The sequence below is a fragment of the Oncorhynchus nerka genome, linkage group LG4, assembly GCF_034236695.1.
Source record: "Oncorhynchus nerka isolate Pitt River linkage group LG4, Oner_Uvic_2.0, whole genome shotgun sequence".
NCBI classification, from domain to species: domain Eukaryota; kingdom Metazoa; phylum Chordata; class Actinopteri; order Salmoniformes; family Salmonidae; genus Oncorhynchus; species Oncorhynchus nerka.
Genome location: NC_088399.1, coordinates 56,405,120 through 56,428,659, shown reverse-complemented (window position 1 = coordinate 56,428,659; position 23,540 = coordinate 56,405,120). Strand labels below are relative to the sequence as shown.

Genomic DNA, 23,540 nt, shown 5'->3' with positions numbered 1-23,540 from the left:
TTGGAAACTCTGACGAGAGGAAATAGAACTCCACTTCAGAGTGGCAGTGAATGAACTAACATATTACTGTAATGCGGTTTGACTGAATATTCTGTCTGGCAGTAGTCCACACACTGTGAGCCTTCAACACTGTGGGTAGAGAGCAAGCTGAAGACACTGTAGCCATTTAGCTAAAAGAGAATGGACATGAGCTACCTAAGTTTATTCAATCAAACCGGAGACCTAAGTTCAGGTCAAGGTGAATAATAAACAGCAAGAAAAATAGAGTAGAATACTGAAAGTCTTTAATTAAGGCTTTTAACATTATACATAGAGGGTTTTTGATAGAGATCTTTAATTGAGAAGGGATCAAGTTCCCTTCCTTGTCATTAAATATCAGCATTCCCCTGGGTTTATTTGTTGGGAATCATTTTCAATTTCATATCTTGGCCCTTTTCTCATACCGTGCTTCCAGGAATGAAACTTTCACCCTTGGTTTTTGATATAGCTCCATCCTCCAGTCCCTTTAATCATCCAATGATGCCTTTAAAAATGTCAAAAAGTGCCAGTCGAAAACAGGTAAAAATTGTATTAGTGTATCAGTATTGACTGCTCTCTTCTTTTTCCAGATACAAATGGTACAGTACCCCTCTTTCCTATAATTGCACTGTATTGTCATCAAGAATATACAGTAACTGAATATACAGTAACAGTGAAAAGTTTGGACACACCTCCTCATTCAAGGGTTTTCCTTAATTTTTTACATTGTAGAATAATTTTGAAGACGTCAAAACTATGAAATAACACATATGGAATTATGTAGTAACCAAAAAAGTGTTAAACAAAATACATTTTAGATTCTTCAAAGTAGCCAGGTCATCTGATGCAGCACTCCATCACTCTCCTTCTTGGTAAAATAGCCCTCACACAGCCTGGAGGTGTGTTGGATCATTGTCCTGTTGAAAAACGAATGATAGTCCCACTGATCGCAAACTAAACGGGATGGCGTATAGCTGCAGAATGCTGTGGTAGCCATGCTGGTTAAGTGTGCCTTGAATTCTAAATAAATCACTGACAGTGTTACCAGCAAAGCACCCCCACACCTCCTCCATGCTTCACGGTGGGAACCAGACATGCGGGGATCATCCCTTCACCTACTCTGCGTCTCACAAAGACACGGCGGTTGGAACCAAAAATCTCAAAGCAAGTCTCTTCTTCTTATTGGTGTCCTTTAGTAGTGGTGTCTTTGTAGCAATTTGACCATGACAGCCTGATTCACACGGTCTCCTCTGAGCAGTTGATGTTGAGATGTGTCTGTTACTTGAACTCTGAAGTATTTATTTGGGTTGCAATTTCTAAGGCGGGTAACTTATTCTCTGCAGAAGAGGTAACTCTGGGTCTTCCTTTCCTGTGGCGGTCCTCATGAGAGCCAGTTTCATCATAGCGCTTGATGTTTTTTGCAACTGCACTTGAATAAACTTTAAAAGTTCTTGAAAGACCTTCATGTCTTAAAGTAATGATGGACTGTCATTTGTCTTACTTATTTGAGCTGTTCTTGCCATAATATGGACTTGGTCTTTTACCAAATAGGGCTTTCTTCTGTATACCACCCCTACCTTGTTAGTTTGTGGAATTGCATTCCTTCTTAACTTTTAACAAGGCACACCTGTTAATTGAAATGCATTCCAGGTGACTACCTCCATGAAGCTGGTTGTGAGAATGCCAAGAGTGTGCAAAGCTGTCATCAAGGCAAAGGGTGGCTACTTTGAAGAATCTTAAATATAAAATATATTTTGATTTGTTTAACACTTTTGTGGTTACTACATGATTCCATATGTGTTAATTCATAGTTTTGATGTCTTCACTATTATTCTACAATGTAGAAAATAGTACAAATAAAGGAAAATCCTGGAATGAGTAGGTGTGTCAACTTTTGACTGGTACTGTACATCATTTGGTATGCATAGCTATTGATAAAGTGCAAACAGTATTTAGTTAAGAGGGGTTTATATTTTCACCAGTCCTGTCATGGCTTTAATCTGTCTTTGGAGAAAATGCTGTAAATAAAAAAATAAAAAAAATATAAATTCCTTGCTGATTGGATTGTTCAGTTTTGTTCCCTTTTACATCCATGACACACAACAGCCAATCTGTTTGTTCCTTGGAGTCACAAGCAGGACAAATAAACGGAGCATATACAAAGAGACTCTCCACTTAAATCTCTCTCAGCTGCTTGGTTGATTGTAGTTCTCAGCCTCCTCGGCAGGGGCATTGTAGTTTCTGAGGCATACTTCCTTCTTCTCAATCTCTTCAAACTCCGTCACAGAGATGTCCTGGGGGATCTTCTCCTCTGAGTTGCTGCGTCCAGACAGCTTGTCTGGGTGCTCCATGTCATTGAAGCGTTCGGCCACACACTGTGCAGTCAGCCTGGCCTCGGGGTCGTGGTCCCAGCACTCGTCTATCGTGCCACACACCACCTGGATGCCCTGAGGGAGGAGCAGCGGAGCACAGAGACTTACAGTCAGTAGTGGTACACAGATACTCGAGTCGGAAGAGAGAGAAGTTGGCCCTAATAAAAAATAGCTTTTGTAAAAGATAAATAAAATGTGTAAGGAAATTATGCAATAATCCATCTGAGAATGTGTGCATTATGCATAATGAAAGCAGGCCTTGTTACTTACTGGGTGGTTGATCCAGCTGCTGGGGATCTCTGGTCGTCCCCGGTCTCTGAGTACGCTGTCCTTCATACTCTCCACACACGGGTGCTCCCTCACCTTACCGAATGGGGGCTCGTAGTCCTTTACCTCTGTACACAAACACACACAGAGCCGAACATTTAAAACAGGAGCCGGAGAGATACAGAAGTCAAAAGATACGTTATAGGTTTTTACAGTAGGTTCATAAACACACACACAGAGCCACAGAACATGGTATTGTTTTGTGAATATTCAAATGTAGCCCTGGCATCACTAAATTATTTTCCATGAAAGTTGACAATAAAGTATCATATCATATACTCAAACATGAACAGAGAGATACAGAGGTCAAAATATACATATGTTTTAGGTTTATAGGATCAGGGGCTAGGGAAACCCTGTCTGAGAGAAACAGTCAATATTATTGCATTAGATCTCAGTGAGAATGTGCTTGAAACAACTCACCAACTCAGCATTGGCTCAGTGTCAGCTATCTTATAACGCGGCATCCAAGATGCTCGTCAAACTCCATGCACAAATCAAGTTTACTCAAGGCAGAATTTCAAAGAGTTGGCTTGGGATGATGCAGTCTGGAAACTTTAGTCAACGGTTTGCAGAGGACTATTTATCTTTACATTGATCTGATCTGTCCGTTTGGGTAGAGCAACAAATCAAACTCAAGTTCACTTTGAAGAGTGGAGTTCTCGTATAAAAACATTTGTTTCAGGAAGGCCAAATTTGGTACCTAAAGTAGTCTGACAAATTCTGTGTAAGAACCAAGCGCTAAATGAAACTAAAAGTCATTTTCCAGATTTCCGACGCAAAATAAATGGTATGCCAGTAAAGTAAATTATCCTCAATAGCTCCATATTGCAAAAACATTATTGGAAAATAACATTAAACAGACATGAGATAGAGCCAACTGAAAACAACAGGGTTATTTGGGGGCAATGGCACTGCGGCATTAAGAAATACATCCACAATGAATAGCTGTACTGTACTGAGACGACTGTTTCACTTTTGCATTCGTTTAGTACTGCCATCGTGAATAGAATGAAGACATGGAAATAGTATATGGATCATAATAAACACCTTTACCATCTCACAACACAATCAATCAAAACAATGATGAGTTGACCTGTTACGTAAGCGGAGTCAAAAGGCCCAGCAGTCAGAAATGTGATTTTCCTGTGTTATATGTATATTTGATGTATAACCAAGGTGAATTTGTGTAAGAGCTGCTTGAAACCTCAGCCTGTTGTGATGGGATGGAGTTTTGTCCTGCCTGAGGACATCACCAGGTGGTAAATTAGTTAATAGACCAATAAGAAAGAGTTCCAAATCTCTCTGCCAATAACAGCTAATGATCAGTTTTCCCCACCTCAGTCAGATGACTCCCAGACGGTCCTAGCTAAATTCTTGCTTGAGAAATTGCTCTTTGCTAAGACGCAATTTTTGTTTATTTTTGACCATTTTAATTGAAGTAAGGTATTTAATGGGGCGGCAGGTAGCCTAGTGGTTAGAGTGTTGGACTAGTAACCGAAAAGTTGGAAGATCAAATCCCTGAGCTGATAAGTTAAAAATCTGTCGTTCTGCCCCTGAACAAGTCAGTTAACCCACTGTTCCTAATCTGTCATTGAAAATAAGAGTTTGTTCTTAACTGACTTGCCTAGTTAAATAAAGGTCAAATTTAAATTGTTACCCAGAAATGATTTGATATTCAGATAAAAATGGCTGCATTGGAACTTTAAAGCTGATCAGTTATTTCCCTGTACAGTACTGTAATACTGTTCAACTGAATTCTGGCTGACAGATGAGAAACGCACAGTCCCTGCCCAGAAGAGAAGCCTCACAGGAAGTCCAGATGAACACAGACAGGAATCGGATGCTAGGTCACGGCTTGAGCCAACAGCTGACTCTACAGGCAAGAGCTTCCTGTTTTTGACAAGAAGATTTCCCTCGTTTCAGTGTTTTAGCAAAAGTACACCTACCCTCCCACCCATCTGTCATTATTCAAGCGAGTAAAGGAATAGAGGTTCTTTCTTTTTTTGTCCCGTGTAGCTCAGTTGGTAGAGCATGGTGCTTGCAATGCCACGGTAGTGGGTTTGATTCCCACGGGGGAAAATGTATGCAATCACTACTGTAAGTCGCTCAGGATAAGAGCATCTGCTAAAATGTAAACAGTTTCAGGGTTGTGTAATGGGAGCCTATAAAAAAAAAACAAAATAGTTTATTGTCTTATTTTGAAAAATATATGCCATATGAACATATGGCATATTTTGGGAGCTATTTTGGGAGCTATTGTTTTCAAATAAGACGATAAACAATTTAGTATTTTTTTATAGGCTCCCATGCTAAGTCCACACTTAAGGTCATTTTGTGGTCTCCACACAAGCAGTGTTTGCTAAAAAGGAAGGAATGGTCAATATTGGTTTATGAGAGAAACTTTTTTCAAGTCAACCAACCTAACATTAAACTCTGCAATGGATGAGACGACAACAAGACAAGAGAATGTAGATAGTGGTTTGAGAAAAAAAAAGTTTTAACACTGACTGGGTATATTTCTGAGAACTGCTCATGCAAAACAAGTGAGTTACAGTTGAAGTCGGAAGTTTACATACACCTCAGCCAAATACTTTAAAACCCAGCAATCCACAATTCCAGATATTTAATCCTAGTAAAAAGTCCCTGTCTTAGGTCAGTTAGGATCATCACTTTATTTGAAGAATGTGAAATGCCAGAATAATAGTAGAGAGAATGATTTATTTCAGCTTTTATTTCATTCATCACATTCCCAGTGGGTCAGAAGTTTACATACAGTGGGGCAAAAAAGTATTTAGTCAGCCACCAATTGTGCAAGTTCTCCAACTTAAAAAGATTAGAGAGGCCTGTAATTTTCACCATAGGTACACTTCAACTATGACAGATAAAATCCAGAAAATCACATTGTAGGATTTTTAATGAATTTATTTGCAAATTATGGTGGAAAATAAGTATTTGGTCAATAACAAAAGTTTATCTCAATATTTTGTTATATTCCCTTTGTTGGCAATGACAGAGGTCAAACGTTTTCTGTAAGTCTTCACAAGGTTTTCACACACTGTTGCTGGTATTTTGGCCCATTTCTCCATGCAGATCTCCTCTAGAGCAGTGATGTTTTGGGGCTGTTGCTGGGCAACACAGACTTTCAACTCCCTTCAAAGATTTTCTATGGGGTTGAGATCTGGAGACTGGCTAGGCCACTCCAGGACCTTGAAATGCTTCTTACGAAGCCACTCCTTCGTTGCCCGGGCAGTGTGTTTGGGATCATTGTCATGCTGAAAGACCCAGCCACGTTTCATCTTCAATGTCCTTGCTGATGGAAGGAGGTTTTCATTCAAAATCTCACGATACATGGCCCCATTCATTCTTTCCTTTACACAGATCATTCGTCCTGGCCCCTTTGCAGAAAAACAGCCCCAAAGCATGATGTTTCCACCCCCATGATTCACAGTAGGTATGGTGTTCTTTGGATGCAACTCAACATTCTTTGTCCTCCAAACATGATGAGTTGAGTTTTTACCAAAAATGTTGGTTTCATCTGACCATATGACATTCTCCCAATCTTCTTCTGGATCATCCAAATGCTCTCTAGCAAACTTCAGACGGGCCTGGACATGTACTGGCACTGCAGGATTTGAGTCCCTGGCGGCGTAGTGCGTTACTGATGGTAGGCTTTGTTAATTTGGTCCCAGCTTTCTGCAGGTCATTCACTAGGTCCCCCCGTGTGGTTCTGGGATTTTTGCTCACCGTTCTTGTGATCATTTTGACCCCACGGGGTGAGATCTTGCGTGGAGCCCCATATCGAGGGAGATTATCAGTGGTCTTGTATGTCTTCCATTTCCTAATAATTGCTCCCACAGTTGATTTCTTCAAACCAAGCTGCTTACATACTGCAGATTCAGTCTTCCCAGCCTGGTGCAGGTCTACAATTTTGTTTCTGGTGTCCTTAGACAGCTCTTTGGTCTTTTTTATTATTTTATTTTACCTTTATTTAACTAGGAAAGTCAGTTAAGAACAAATTCTTATTTTCAATGACGGCCTAGGAACAGTGGGTTAACTGCCTGTTCAGGGGCAGAACGGCAGATTTGTACCTTGTCAGCTCCGGTTGCAACCTTCCGGTTAGTAGTCCAACGCTCTAACCACTAGGCTACCCTGCCGCCCCACTAGGCTACCCTGGCCATAGTGGAGTTTGGAGTGTGACTGTTTGAGGTTGTGGACAGGTGTCTTTTATACTGATAACAAGTTCAAACAGGAGCCATTAACTTGCACAATTGGTGGCTGACTAAATACTTTTTTGCCCCACTGTACACTCAATTAGTATTTGGTAGCATTGCCTTTAAATTGTTTAACTTGGGTCAAAATTCCCTCAATAAGCCCATTCCTCCACACAGAGCTGGTGTAACTGAGTCAGGTTTGTAGGCCTCCTTGCTCGCACACGCTTTTTCAGTTCTGCCCACAAATTGTCTATGGGATTGAGGTCAGGGCATTGTGATGGCCACTCCAATACCCTGACTTTGTTGTCCTTAAGCCATTTTGGCACAACTGTGGAAGTATGCTTGGGGTCATTGTCCATTTGGAAGATCCATGTGCGACCAAGCTTTAACTTCCTGACTGATGTCTTGAGATGTTGCTTCAATATATCCACATAAGTTCCCTCCCTCATGATGCCACATATTTTGTGAAGTGCACCATTCCCTCCTGCAGCAAAGCACCCCCGACAACATGAAGCTGCCACCCCCGTGATTCACGGTTGGGATGGTGTTCTTCGTCTTGCAAGCCTCCCCCTTTTTCCTCTGGTTTCATCAGACCAGAGGACATTTCTCCAAAAAGTACGATCTTTGTCCCCATGTGCAGTTGCAAACTGTAGTCTGGCTTTTTTGTGGCAGTTTTGGAGCAGTGGCTTCTTCCTTGCTGAGCTGCCTTTCAGGTTATGTCGATATAGGACTCGTTTTGCTGTGGATATAGATACTTTGGACCTGTTTCCTCCAGCATCTTCACAAGGTCCTTTGCTGTTGTTCTGGGATTGATTTGCACTTTTCGCACCAAAGTATGTTCATCTCTAGGAGACAGAACGCGTCTCCTTCCTGAGCGGTATGACGGCTGCGTGGTCCCATGGTGTTTATACTTGTGTACTATTGTTTGTACAGATGAACGTGGTACCTTCAGGCATTTGGAAATTGCTCCCAAGGATGAACCAGACTTGTGAATGTCTACAATTGTTTTTCTGAGGTCTTGGCTGATTTCTTTTGATTTTCCCACGATGTCAAGCAAAGAGGCACTGAGTTTGAAGGTAGGCCTTGAAATACATCTACAGGTACTCCTCCAATTGACTCAAATGATCAATTAGCCCATCAGAAGCTTCTAAAGCCATGACATCATTTTCTGGAATTTCCCAAGCTGTTTAAAGGCACAGTCAACTTAGTGTATGTAAAATTCTGACCCACTGGAATTGTGATACAGTGAATTATAAGTGAAATAATCTGTCTGTAAACAATTGTTGGAAAAATTACTTGCGTCATGCACAAAGTAGATGTCCTAACCGGCTTGCCAAAATTATATTTTGTTAACAAGAAATTTGTGCAGGGATTGAAAAACGATTTTTATCGACTCCAACCTAAGTGTATGCAGACTTCCGACTTCAACTGTAAATGAGGATGACCTGTTCAGTTGAGGTCAGTTAATGATGTTATAAAGTATTTTTAAAGCACATATCACTTTCCTATTGACTCACATATCTGTATTAGAACTGTTAATGAATAAATCACCTTTATGATAACTGACAAGTTGACACATCGAGATACATCATACATCAGAGTGGTCAGATGACGCAGATGCTAAGCTACAGGACTGTTTTGCTAACACAGACTGGAATATGTTTCATGATTTTCATCCAATGGCATTGAGGAGTATACCACATCAGTCACTGGCTTCATCAATAAGTGCATCGATGACGTTGTCCCCACATTGACCGTACGTACATGTTCCAACCAGAAGCCATGGATTACAGGTAACATCTGCACTGAGCTAAAAGGTAGAGTTGCCGCTTTCAATGAGCAGGACACTAATCCGGAAGCTTATAAGACATTCAGCTATGCCCTCCAACGAACCATCAAACAGGCAAAGTGTCAATACAGGACTAAGATTGTATCCTACTACAGCCGCGAGCTGCCCAGTGATTCAAGCCTACCAGACAAGCTAAATGACTTATATGTGTGCTTCAAGGCAAGTAACACTGAAGCATGCATGAAAGCACCAGCTGTTCCGGATGACTGTGTGATCACACTCTCCGTAGCCGATGTGAATAAGACCTTTAAACAGGTCAACCTTCAAAAGGCCGGATTACCAGGATGTGTACTCAGAGCATGTGTTAACCAACTAGCAAGTATCTTCACTGATATTTTCAACCTTTTCCTGATCGAGACTGTAACACCTACATGTTTCAAGCAGACCACCATAGTCCCTGTGCCCAAGAATGCTAAAGTAACCTAAATGACTACCGACCTGTAGCACTCACGTCTGTAGCCGTGAAGTGCTTTGAAAGGCTGGTCATGGTTCACATCAACACCATCAATGCCAGAAATCCTAGACCCACTCCAATTCGCATACCGCCCCAACAGATCCCCAGATGACGCAATCTCTATTGCACTCTACACTGCCCTTTCCCACCTGGACAAAAGGAACACCTATGTGAGAATGCTGTTCATTGACTACAGCTCAGCGTTTAACACCATAGTGCCCTCAAAGCTCATCACTAAGCTAAGGACCCTGGGACTAAACACCTCCCTCTGCAACTTGATCCTGGACCTCCTGACGGGCCGTCCCCAGGTGGTAAGGGTAGTCAACAACACATCTGCCACGCTGATCCTCAACACAGGGATCATCAGGGTGTGTGCTGATTCCCCTCCAGTACTCCCTGTTCACCCATGACTGCGTGGCCAAGCACGACTCCAACACCATCATTAAGTTAGCCGACGACACAACAGGGCCTGGTACCGACAACAATGAGACAGCCTATAGGGAGGAGGTCAGAGACCTGGCCGTGTGGTGGCAGAACAACAACCTCTCCCTCAACGTGATCAAGATAAAGGAGCTGATCGTGGGCTACAGGAAAGGAGGGCCAAGCACACCCCTACTCACATCGACAGGGCTGTTGTGGAGCGGGTCGAGAACAAACTATCAAGATCGAAACACACCAAGACAGTCATGAAGAGCGCACAACAACGCCTATTCCCCATCAGGAGAAAAGATTTGGCTCAGGATCCTCAAAGTTATTCTGCTACACCGTCGAGAGCACTGGTTGCATCATCGCCTGATATGGCAACTGTTCAGCATTCGACTGCAAGGCGCTACAGAGTGTAGTGCTTACGGCCCAGTACATCACTAGGGCCAGCTTCCTGCCATCCTGGGCCTCTATACCAGGCGGTGTCAGAGGAAGGCCCTAAAAATTGTCAAAGACTCCAGCTACCCGAGTCATAAAATGTTCTCTCTACTCCCAGCAAGCGGTACCAGAGCCTATTTTACCCCCAAGCCATAAGAATGGTGAACAGTTCATCTGTTACCCCGCACATTGATTCGGTACCGGTACCCCCTGTATACAGCTTCGTTATTTTAATTTTATTGTGGTACTTTGTTTTTGTTTAGTTTATTTAGTCAATCTTTTCTAAACGTGTATATTTCTTGAAAGTGCAATGTTGGTTAAGGGCTTGCAAGTAAGCATTTCACTGTAAGGTCTAAACCTGTTGTATTCGGGGGCATTTGACAACTTCAGTTTGATTTGTTTTGAGCAAGTGAATCAAGAAAATGTCTCAACATTCCCACTCTGTAGTTCACCATCGACTTCCTCTTGCTGGTTTGTAATGTCGATACAAGTACATTTTTGGCAGCTCAGACATGGGTTTCCATAGGTGTAGACTACATTGCCAGCCTCTCTCTCCCTCTCGTGCTATTAACCATCAGGTCTCAGTCTGGTTTCCTGGTTCAAAGCCTGACCTGTTTAAGTTACTGTGCTGCCCCTGTCTTGTGTTTGTTACAATGACTCATTCTAGAGATTCCTGTTCAAACTGTACCCTGTGGTTGAGAAAGCCTGCCACCACCTGAGTATATCTGAAGTCAAATCAGCTTTATTAGTCGTGTACACATATTTTGCAGATGTTATCGCGGGTATAGCGAAATAAATGTTTACGTTCCTAGCTCCAACAGTACAGTAACACCTAACAATACGATAAGATAAATAAAGGCTTATGTTCCCAGCTCCAACAGTACAGTAACACCTAACAATACCATTTGACCAATGTAAACCCACAGACATACAGTACCCCTCATGCACATAGGAATGTGGTATTACCTGTATTCATCACACAGTACTTTGTAATGGTTATTTTCTAGTACACTATCGGCAGTATAGTAGATACTAGGATTTCAGTCAACTTAAATAATTCAAGAAAACAGATTCTCATAGAGCTAACAAAAGTTTGCTTCTGATCCGAGCCAAAGAAGTAACATGAATCTGTTTGAGATGCTGTAATCTCGACAAGTCACAGCTTGACAATCACGCCTGACAGTCTTTCCCTGCCTCTTGGAGAACGATAAACTATTCTACTTCTCTCCTCTGATGGTTTTGATTAAGCTGAGAGTTTGTGGCTCTGACCTTGTTTTATCTTCCTCACAGGTTGTTAAAGCCCTGGGTGACAGGCAGGCAGTCAGCCAGATAGGCAGCAAACCAGCCAGGAAGCCAGACACAGACAGCCAAGAAGTCATACCCGTACGAAAAACCCCCTACATGAATTTCATGTAAAGTGTTCCAAAAACACATGTTTCCATGTGATCACGTGAAAAGAAAATGTCACCTTTATTTAACTAGGCAAGTCAGTTAAGAACAAATTCTTATTTACAATGATGGCCTACTCCGGCTAAACCCAGACGACGCTGGGCCAATTGTGCACCGCCCTATGGGACTCCCAATCACGGCCGGATGTGATATAGCCTGGATTCAAACCAGGTACTATAGTGGCACTGAGATGCAATGCCTTAGACCGCCTCTCGGGAGCCCAACAAATTAATGTCGTAACATGTAAATCAACATGTGATAACATGAAACTACACGTGAAAACTTGTGATCACATGTGAAGTGTTACAAAACACATGTTTTCACATGATTTCAAGTGAAATTCCATGTGAAATCATGTGATTTCCCACATGTGAAACCATTTTCTGTAAGGGTACAGACAGACAGAAAAGACAGACAGAGAGCTTGCCAGACAGCTTGCCAGACAGAATGCCAGACAGCTAGCCAGACAGACAGGCAAAGACAGACAAGACAGACAGCACGGGGCCCATTCAGGCTTGAGGTGAGGCCATGACATCTGGATAGCAGCTGCCCTCCTCCACTCTACTCTAACCCTGTCTTCTCCCTCAGGGGAGTGAAGGAATTTCTCCTACAGTGGGATGGTCAACACCCCTGTTCTCCCATTCCTCCCTAAACCAGCCAGTGAACGCCCTCCTCTCTTTCCCGCTCCTAATTCCAGCCGTGCAAATTATATGGGAAAGACATTTCGGGAAAAGAGACGGCCCGGGACGATGTATTTATTACTTTCTCCCATATTTGATTCTTTTTTACTTGTCCTTACTTTTACTTTGAGGATAAAGAATGCATAGTGATGGCTGCTGCTGCTTTCTCTGAGGTTGCGACTGGCCCTGTTGACAGACGGGCGCCTTCGTACAGCGTGACAGATCCCAGATCATACGAAAGGCCCCGAAACTGTGACAAAGTGGCTGACTGACTGACTGCCTGTGTTATGTGGCGGTCTGCCAGGCAAGGCAGCGAGACAACGGGAGCTTCTGACATCTGTCTGCTGAGGCACTGAGGCAGGTGGCGGCTGAGACAGACAAGCCATGGCGGCTTCACCTACCCACTCATTATAATGATGCACTGAGATGTGTCAGTCTGACTGTGTTTGGGGAAGAGGGAAGTGTTTGTGTTTTCTAAGTTGAGAGGAGTTTTATGCCATCTGCTGTGCGTGTGTGTGCGCGTGTGTGTGTGTGTGTGTGTGTGTTCTCAGGTGAACAGAGATTTATGCCGTCAATATTGACTCACCGAGCTGGGATGATAGCATGGGAAGTTTTTATTGAAAGGATGACAAGTGGTAAAAATACATGTACTGGATGTAGCTGTGTGAGTGCCAGTTTCGCAGACATAGATAGTAGCATTTGTTGAGTTAGTCATTCTAACTCTGCAAACATTTTACCCCCAAGGGAATATCCAAACAAACTGTCAGTGCAGCACAGTAACGTTATTACACAAAATAAGGCAGCTTCTTGCTGTATCAAGGTGGGAGACGAGCTAAATTCCAACAGTGGCTTAACCTTTCAACATGGGAAAGTCTCCTTGGGCTTTCCTAACGCACTACACATTCCACCCCTTCACTTTTATCAGAACAGATGCCAATCTATGGGAAGACGAGTGCTATTGGTGGGCGAGATCAGACTATGCCAAAACACATGGATTTTCCCAATTGCTTCTCCCCCCACCGGTTCTATTCCCATCCAGGGGTAGGAAGGGGCCGGGCTTCCCCTCTCCCGTAAATCTATGCTATCCTGTCCTCTCACCACTGTCTGTCTACAGTGTCAGCTGGAATAGTCCTGGATGGTGGATGTACGTAAATGGCATGACATGGGGAGATTCATTTATTACTGTAGAGTATAGGCCTCAGCACAAGAGACAGACAGACAGACAGACAGACAGACAGACAGACAGACAGACAGACAGACAGACAGACAGACAGACAGACAGACAGACAGACAGACAGACAGACAGACAGACAGACAGACAGACAGACAGACAGACAGACAGACAGACAGAAGAGGGAGGAAGACAGGAAGACAGAGAGAGAAAGAAAGCAAGAGAAATAAAGAGAGAGGAAATTGACTATTTTCATTTCAGAGGTGTACCCAATGGGCACACATACAGTATTCTTTCACCCCATGCCATTGGAAGGAAAACCTGAGAGGGTATAACAGGCTGATCATTTGGCCATGTTTTCCTCTGTGACAGCGCTAAAGGGGCCCCTAGGTACCAAAGGGAAAACAGGAAATGGCTGCGCTGGAAGCAGGCGAGCACCAACACTAACATTCAATCAACATTCTGACACAATGGACGATCAGGATCACCCACAAGACAAAATGGACCACAGAGACAGAGGGAAGTGAACAACAAATTCCTCTATGTTATATCAAATATGTCCCTGTGGCTTGCCATAAGATGCCCATTGGATAATCACCCATTTGTATTATTTGCCCATATCCTGGCCTTGTTGTTCAGAGAGATGACAAACAGGAAGAATGGTACATTAGTGAATAGAAGGCTCTAGTTCTTTGAGAACTAACAGAGAATGAATTGTTTTTTGACACGTTTTGGTTTCTCTGAAATGTTTCCCACACCACAGTAAGTAATGGTGATGTGAGACAGTGGCTGCGTGAAAGTGCACACTTCGGGACAAGGGTGAAAAAACAGGACACACCCACTCCCTTTACTTCCTTTGAGTGAAGGGCATCATGGGAAAAGGTGACCAATGTGCATAATCGGTGGCCATTACACTATAAACACCTTAAAGCAGTACTACCTGCCCCTCTTAAGGTAAAAACTTGAGGGATGGGACTGGAGAAATCTAACCACTCCCAAATTCATTGAAAGAGCTATGGATGCAAGGACTGACCATCCATGATATCAAAATTATGGTTGTAACCATTGTTTTAGGCTATATAGAGTTTGTTTACATTGACTTTGTTTACAAGCATTGGAGTAAAACAAACTTAATGGACCTTTACAGAAAATTACACCTCATCACTTACACAAGGTCACTATTTCAAATCGAAATATTGCCTGTCAATTGGTTACTGTCTAATGCAGCTCGGTCACGTGATTGGTCAGACATCATGTGGTGTTACTTTACCTCCAATGGCATTGCACCTGGAGGTGATCTCCCACAGTACCAGGGCCATGGAGTAGACATCTGTCTGCTTGAACGACTCAATGTTCTCCAGGTTGATCCTGGACTCCAGCACCTCAGGGGCCATGTACCTGGCAGTGCCCACCTGTAGAGGGAGACTATTATGTTTTATTCTGTTCTGTTCTACTCCATTCTAATGCTGTTGATAGTAGAATATGCATGATTGCTTCCAGTACCATGTAACAGTACAATTCAACTGCAGTTTTAACTGACAGCCTGGGCTGTTTGTCTAATCACTGTAATAAAACAAAAGGCCCAGCAGCACTTGCTCTATGGATATCATTAATATGTTGTCCAGAAGAGGAACCAGTAAGAGAAAATGAGCCAGACACTAATGTGTCTGAAATGGCACCCTATTCCCAAAATAGTGCACTACTTTTCACCAGAGCCCTATAAGCCTTGGTCAAATAAAAGAGCTCCTTTTTCCTATATAGTGCCCTAATCATAGAGAATATGGTACCATTTTGGATGCAGCCTAAGTAGAAAGGAGACAGGAGAGAAGAATATATACCTGTCCACTGTTAGCCAGCTCGTCCACGGACAGCGAGTTGTCCAGACGCAGACCCAGGCCGAAGTCACACAGGACGCAGGTGAGGTCCCCTTTCACCAGGATGTTGGAGCTCTTGATGTCCCGGTGGACGATTGGCACCTTGTAGCGTCCGCACAACGTGTGGTCACTGTGCAGGTGGGCCACGCCCCTCGCCAGCGACCCGCCCAGCGCCCACAGGTCGTCCCAGCTGATGACGTGGCGCGTCAGGTACTCCTGGAGGTTGCCCCGGGGATGGTAGGCCGTGATCAGCCAATACTGTTTCTCCACCTTACGTTCCTCCGCTGTCAGGAAGTGCAGGACGTTCTCGTGGCGCAGGTCAGCGTCCGAGAAGATGTCCTTCTCGTTCTTCCACGAGGCATACTCTTCATCGGCGAAAATCTTGACGGCGACGGTCTCGAAGGGCTCACCGGCTCCCGTGGCGCCCTGCTTCAGCTTGGCCTTGTAGACCTCGGCGAAGCGGCCCTTGCCCACCTGGGCGTCCAGCTCAATGGGGAGGAGCTCCGTGTTGTGGTTGAGGTTGTTGGCGTGCGTGGAGCTGCTGTCCGAGCCGTCGTCATCCATCATGATGGCGCGGGCGTCGCTGAAGTCGAGAGGCGTCTTCTTGCGCTTGGCACCGGCATGGCGCTGGTGGTAGATGCGGTACCAATAGAAGGATGTGATGACCAGCATGGCCAGAACCAGCAGAGGAACCAGGCTGACCAGGATCACCGACACCACCTGGGGGTCAAGAGAGTCTGGGGTGGAGAGGAAAGACAAGAGAGAAAAAGAGAGACAATGCAGATGTTATAGATTAGTTATACAATACATTGCATACTCAGTAAAAATACTGTAGAATATACCTATTCTGTAACATAGAGTAGGCCTGGCCCCCAGTCAGGTATATTCTACAATACTTATACACCGCTACAATATTAGAACTCCTCAGTGCTCATACTATACTCTAAAAGTTTAGCATATTTTGGCATTAGCCTTTTCACTCTATGAGTAGCTGGACCGGCCACAAGGGTCAAAGAAGTCTGTTTGTTTATTGACCTTAAGTGCCCACTGCATAGAAAACAATGACCACAAAGGACTATGTGGGATACAATGTTTTATTTAACTAGGCAAGTCAGTTAAGAACAAATTATTATTTACAATGACGGCCTACCCCGGCCAAACCCGGACGACGCTGGGCCAATTTTTGCGCCGCCCTACGGGATTCCCAATCATAGTCGGATGTGATACAGCCTGGATTCAAACCAGGGACTGCAGTCACACCTCTTGCACTGGGATACAGTGCCTTAGACCACTGCGCCACTCGGGAGCCCTCAATACATGATGAGTGCAGTAGCCTATACTTGGACATTTGACATTTCAGTTGTGCTTGAACGTCATACACACTATACATCACACTCCAATTCCCTTCAGCGCTAGGAAATCAATGGTACTTCAATGGAAGTAGCCAAGTAGCTTTATTGTCTCAGAGCATCTTGCTACGCTCAACGTAGCCTGCTCCTTCCCAGCAAAGCAGAGGACCCTAACACTTCCATGAGGAATGTCAATAAGCATCTGTAAGCTACAAAGCCGAAGTTAGCTTGTTGGTCTGTTAAACACACAAATAGGCTGAACCATGCCCCAGTCAACCACATATTGTGTTCCCTTTATAGACCTAGTCTATGTCTGATTCTTATGCTCTTAAGGAGTGATGTCTGTGTCTGCTAGACAGAGTAATCTGGTGAAAGTTTATGCATATGCTATGTTTACAATCCTATTTCTGGGGCTGGCTGAAGTCTCGTAAAAACATAATAAAACACAACATGTCAGATCAGTTAGGATTTGAAGGGTTGTAAAATGAGTCATTAACACGTTGTCTGAACAGGCAGACTATTGTTGTATCAGTGCTGATGTGACTGCTGGTGTTCTATAATTACTGACAGAGATACTGTATTAGGAACATGTTTGGCAGCTAAGGATTGTGTGTGTTCCTGCGTACGTGCATGCATTTGTGTGTGTGTGTGTGTGTGTATGTGTGTCTATGAATGTGTGTGTGTGTGTGTGTGTGTGTGTATGTGTGTCTATGAACGTGTGTGTGCATACAGTACAGCAAGTGCCCGTCAAGCCCTCATTCGCTTGCTCCTTTTTTTCAGCCAGGAAACCACATGTCTGAAATTTTCAACGTGGCCTCAGTGGATTTTGTTTTGGTTTTCGCAGAGTGAGAGAGAGAAGCGATCTGTCACGTCAAACCTGTCCCTGTGCCATCTCTCAGTGAATACGGCCCACAGAGGAAAGTTTCCTAGTCACTACTCCCGCTTGGGGCCAGGTTCGGGAACATTGATTGTATTAACACGCGCACATGCTGTTTTTCACCTGTTGTTTCCGTGTGTTACACTACGTACATAATGCTTCAAGTGGGCAGTTGTCATATGTTATGTGGTGAGCATGAAGTTAGACAGTGTGCAGCAGAGCTATCCATCCTCTACGGTGAGGGGAAATGTTTTTCCATGACGTCGTTGATCGCCATGTGCAGATGCTTTCAATTTTGGCCTCTGGAAAGCCAGGTCTCGAAAATGTACCTCTGTGTTATTACTGCTTGGATGCTGTAGTCAAAATACATTTGATTCCATGGCCAAGATTAGAACGAGAGACTACAGCCAAAATTCCTCCACGATGCAAAACCTGTTTGCAATCTTGTATTTGGAGGGTGTACAACAGTACACACATGTTAACATTTAATACGTGACACCTTACATGACAACCTAATAAGGAATTGCATAAACGTTCATCACTTTTGAGTTACGTCAAAGGTGTTTGTAAACTATTATCATTAATTGTAATGCCTAGCCTACATTACACAATCTTAGCGATGACATAACAGGTGACATAGCACCACATAGGGACTCACAGAAGGTGAAGAAGTCATGGTCATTGCACTCGTATGACCAATCATAATGCCCATAAAAGGCTATCTTCAGCATGTCATAACAGGTGACATAGCACTACATATGAGGTGACATATCACTATATATGAGGTGACATAGCACTGCATAGGGACTTACAGGGAGTGAAGAACACGTGGTTGTTGCATTCGTCCTCGGAGCAAGAGCAGATGAAGAACTGGGAGCCCATGCCATTCCTCTCCCTCATCTCACACTTGCTGTTGTTATAGTCCTCCAGCACCAGACCATGCAGCTTATGGGCTGGGTTGTGGCATATGTGTCTATGGTGACGTTGTCGTCTTTCTTCCTCCTGGAAACAAGACAACAGGAGCCATTAGTTCCACTACAATTAAGTTATGAATTAAGTTATAGACAGTAATAAAAGGAAAAATAACTTGACGAATTAACAAATTGCAGTCTAAGCATTATGGTAATGATTTGATACAGAGGTAATCCTGAAGGTGCACAAATTAACCTACAAATGGGCTACTCAGGTCTCTTGCTTGGTGGTGTAGTGAAACCCATTTTAAGAGGTGTTGGTCACATACGCATATTTAGCAGATGCTATTGCTGGTGTAGCGAATTGCTTGGGGTTCTAGCTCCCAAAACTTTTTCAATGAGAAACAGGAGGCCATATCTAGTTCTCTACTTTTTTAACATTCACATTTCGCAACTATATTTGGGTTAGTGGGTGGGGTACTTTTGGGTTTGGCTACTTAGTTAAACCTTGTTGACAGCAAATGTAGTTTTTAAATGACAAATCACAGAGCAAGGTTACGAATTTCCGCTCTGTCACTCACTAACATGGTCGTATTGTGTCACTGAACCCACTACTACTGCTCTCCTAAGGTCAAGTTTAAAGGTCATTCCAGCTCTCAACGAGAGATGATGAGGGGTGCTGTAGTCACTCACCAGATGCTGACACACACATCCTCTGGATGGGGGCAGATGGATGTGATGCTACAGTCGGTCATACAGCTCCCTGTGCCCGCGCAGCTGGTAGACTCCACGTCACAGAACTTACACAGACGCTTCAGCTTCAGCATGTTCATTGACGAGGGCCCTGGGGTGGAGACACAAAGAGATAGGGGGAAAGACATGTTAGGTTGATAGTTTACAAAAAGGGATATGGTTATTTGAGGCAGTCACTAGTTGGTTCATTTAGGTCACTCATGTGTCATCTCATCCAATATGTTCACTCTTTACTGCAGCCCTTTGCTTCATGCCAGCAGCATACCACCCAACATCGCACTGCTGGATTGCCTCTGATGCTAAGCAGGGTTGGTCCTGGTTGTTCCCTGAATGGGAGACCAGATGCTGCTGGAAGTGGTGTTGAAGGGCCAGTAGGATATACTCTTTCCTCGGGTCTAAAAAATATCCCAATTCCCCAGAGCAGTGATTGGGGACATTGTCCTGTGTAGGGTGCTGTCTTTTGGATGGGACATTAAACGGGTGCCCTGACTCTCTGTGGTCACTAAAGAGCCCATGGCAATTATCGTAAGAATAGAAGTGTTAACCCCGGAGTCCTGGGAAAATGACCAATCTGGCCCTCATACCATCATGGCCACCTAATCATCCCCAGGTTTCAATTGGCTCATTCATTCCCCCTCCTCTTCCTGTAACTATTCCCCAGGTCATCGCTGTAAATGAGAATGTGTTTTCAGTCAACATACCTGGTAAAATAAGGGTTCAAAATAAGAAAACATTTCACTATTACAAATGAGCACAGTTCACTCTCCGAGGGTCTAAAACACAAGACTTTGATCGGGATTTAATTTGATCGTGGTAAATGTTGCAGATGTTGACTCAATTACCTTTAAATGTCAAGCGCACTATATAGCACAGTTTTGGATTGAACCCCGGCCTTCGATTGTTGTTATATGGGCCTAAACTGTATTAAACCTAAACCAAGATGATAACTTTGCTCGACTTGGGAAACTGACATTTCCCTCCAATTACACAGACAAACAAATAGGCTACAAACACCAGAAAGGTGAACTTTCCCATCTGATATATTAATATGGACATTTCCTACACTGGAAAAGTATGGTCTGTTGAACATCCGCGAGTACAGTGAAACCTTAACCTCATATCTCAGTCCAGACTACGTGAAGGAATGTAATCATTACTGAGAGACTTGGCAATTTCACTTTGAAAATAATATGTGAAATAGACAAAACGAATGTTCCTTTCGGTACTATGTAGCTAAGTGTAGTTATTCCAAGAGACAGTTGTTTAAATAAGTGGTACATTATTTTTTTTAAAACATTCATTCTCCAATCCATTCATTTCAATTTAACATGTACATTCATTTTTCAACCATATGTAAACTATTTTCCCAGGGCCTAAATTCTGCTGTGAACAATCAGCACATTCCGCGGTACCATCCGTCTACCATGGTCGTGTTCAGACTTAACTTCCCACAGGGAGTCCGTGGTGGGATGTGTCCCTGTTTGTGTACGATAGTCATCTCTACTAAGACACCCGCCAGACAAGACAATAAAAACAAACAAAGGGAACATTGAACATCAGTAGATCTGTCAGTCAATTTGCAAATTTGTTTCTTGCCAATTCACTTTGTGAATATCAAAGACGAGGACATAATGTTGGAGTGTGTATTTGTGAGAGAGAGAGAGAGAGAGAGTACCACCACATCACTTCCTTCTTTCTCATTTGCTCTCCTTCCAGACCTTTACCGGCGTGTCTTTAGCATGAATAAAAACAGAACCTGACCCGAAATCAGACGCTCTTAATAGCCAAAACAGAGATGAGGTGAAAGGAAGTAAAAAGAGATGAAGGAGGGAGAGATCTCACAGACTGAATTGACGTCACTGCCACACAACCACACCAAATCTACGTGTGACAGACTGCACACATAGGAAGAGAAAGTTCAACCTGTTACTTGCATCAGCAGTGTCCTCGTGACACAACCGATAGTGAAAGTGGGTTATTGGCCGTTAACTGGGCCTGTCTGCATGTGCAGCTCAAGGATTTCCTCTTGAAGAATTTCCGTCGCAGAGAGCCGAGTTCAGCCAAGCGAAATGGGGGAGGATGTGTCCCAAATGGAACCCTATTTCATAAATAGTAGTTCACTATATAGAGAATAGGGCACCATTTTAGATGCAGCCTGGGTCTCCAGGGTATTGGACCTGGCTGGCGAGGGGGCGAACCTGATGAAGCCACTTTGTCAGGTCATGTGACCAGCCATGTCAAAACATCACCCCTCTCTCTAAAGTCGGCACAGGAGAGAGAGCAAATGAGGTTCTCTTCCCTCCAACTTACTCACAGTGCAGCAGTATACTCCTTGTTAGAGAATATCAAGGTTACTGATTTAGGAGAGAATGTTGTACTTCTGCTCCAGGACATAAAGCCTACTGTAGCTGCATGTTCACAATCTGCAGGTTAGAGTAGAGCTGTGGCTTGAAGCAACAGAAATACAACCTGCAAGTCTGAACACCAGAGTAACTGGAACAGATCTAGTGAAGCCACGTGCACTGCAGGTGGCAGCATTCACAAAGCAGTATAGACAGTGAAGTATCCATGGTGTCAGGATATTGCAGACGGATATTAGGCTATATTCTGTTATTCCTGTTTTTAGGGTGTACTGTACATGTCTGAGTTGATCCATTTGAAACAAACCAATAAAGACATTACGATTAAGTACTGCAGAGGTGTACAATTTAGAATTTGGCCTGAGGTGAAGATTGTAGTCTGTTATAGAGTTATAACAGAATGGATAAGAATTATCTTGCTGGTGGTAGAGAGAGAGAGAGAGGTTGTGGAGTGAAAAGTCATTATATCATGAGAAAGACTCCTCTCAAAATGTATGCCATTTAAGCCCAAGGAGACGGGCTATGGTGGGGATGAATGCTGTTAATTGTCACCCATGGCAAAATATAATTGCAGATGTGGGGGAGAGAGGATTATAAGAAACCAACTCTGTTTGGTGCCATTGGGACTGGGCTGGAGTTGGAGACAGGGGCAAATAGATGACAATTTATGATGTGTCTACCTTGCAAATGATAGACCAAATATAATACCCACTTCCAGTATCAACAATGTACATAAGAATGAAAAGGACCACCATGCATGTTTTCTACTGCAACAGGTGGTGTAGCTAAACCTCCTCCCACTGTGTTAAGCAAGCACTTTAATACATAGGCCTACTTCCCCTTTGCAGAAACATCATGGCACACTCAAATTCTTTTCGGGTATGTTTTCCTCTTGGAAAACACTAAGTAGTTAGTCATTATGCTCATACAATCATTCCATCCCCACTTTATTAAAACATTTGGATTTGGGTATAAATGTACCACAGTTCCTGAGTTTCTGATATTGAACAACACTGACTGCGTAATTTGCATATATTAACTACTATGCATTCAAATTCGCATTACAAGCCAATCAATATATTTGCGAGTTTTAGCTCAAATGAGGTGAACATTTTGCCTTCCACCAAAATTTAGAGCTGGATTATTTTTGACCACCTGCTACAAAAAACCGAATGGCAATTAGAAGTTATACTTTGGGGAAACAAGAAACACGTGCCAATGTTACTAGCGGTCAATAACCTCGTACATGTTTCAATAATTACTTCAAGCCAACGATAACACTATAGCCAACCACCAACATTCATAGGCTACTTGAAACAACGTTTGAACTCACCCATCTGTTCTAGCAGAACACTACCAAAGAGTATCGTTCCACACCAGAAAGCAGAAAACCGAAGTAGCTCCATTTAAAGACGGATTACAAACTACTCTTCTTTTCATTTACTAGCAGCTTGATTATAGTAAATATCCAGACTTTAATTCGAGACGTTCTTCGGATTGATTTTTCCGTCTGGCTGTTGCTCTCATGCGTCTCAAGGAACCCGGGGTTAAAGTAAATAGTGCAGTCAGAATTTGCCGCATATGAGTCAGACAGTATGTATGCACTTTCATGAAACAGGAAATCTTCAGAAAGGGCAGGACTCTTTTTTTCTTCTTCTTTAGGCTACTTCTGAACTGCTGGGCTTGTAGCTCACTGGTCTTGAAACATGTTATTATGAGCACAGAGTTTTTCAGAAGGCAAAACTTGAAATGACACGCTCCAAAATAGATGACAAGTATTTCGAAAGAAGTGAGGAGAAGTATACATCCAAACAAAACATATTAATTTAACACTTCTCTACTTACAATTATGCAACATTTTGAATCATTCATTACATTTTTACACACTTCACTGTGCCAGTACCATAGCACACACATTACTGATCAGACAAAATACAGCTGTGTCTGATGTCCACAAACATGAGAACAAATGACATAACTTCTTTACTTGCTTCATTAGCACTTTTCCACACGGACCTCTG

The 23,540-nt window shown here is 43.2% G+C and overlaps 1 pseudogene; it reads right to left on the bottom strand.

The window, feature by feature from the left end:
- Positions 1-267: 267 nt before the first annotated feature.
- LOC115128230 (TGF-beta receptor type-2-like) lies at positions 268-23,208 on the bottom strand (annotated as a pseudogene).
- Positions 23,209-23,540: the final 332 nt, after the last annotated feature.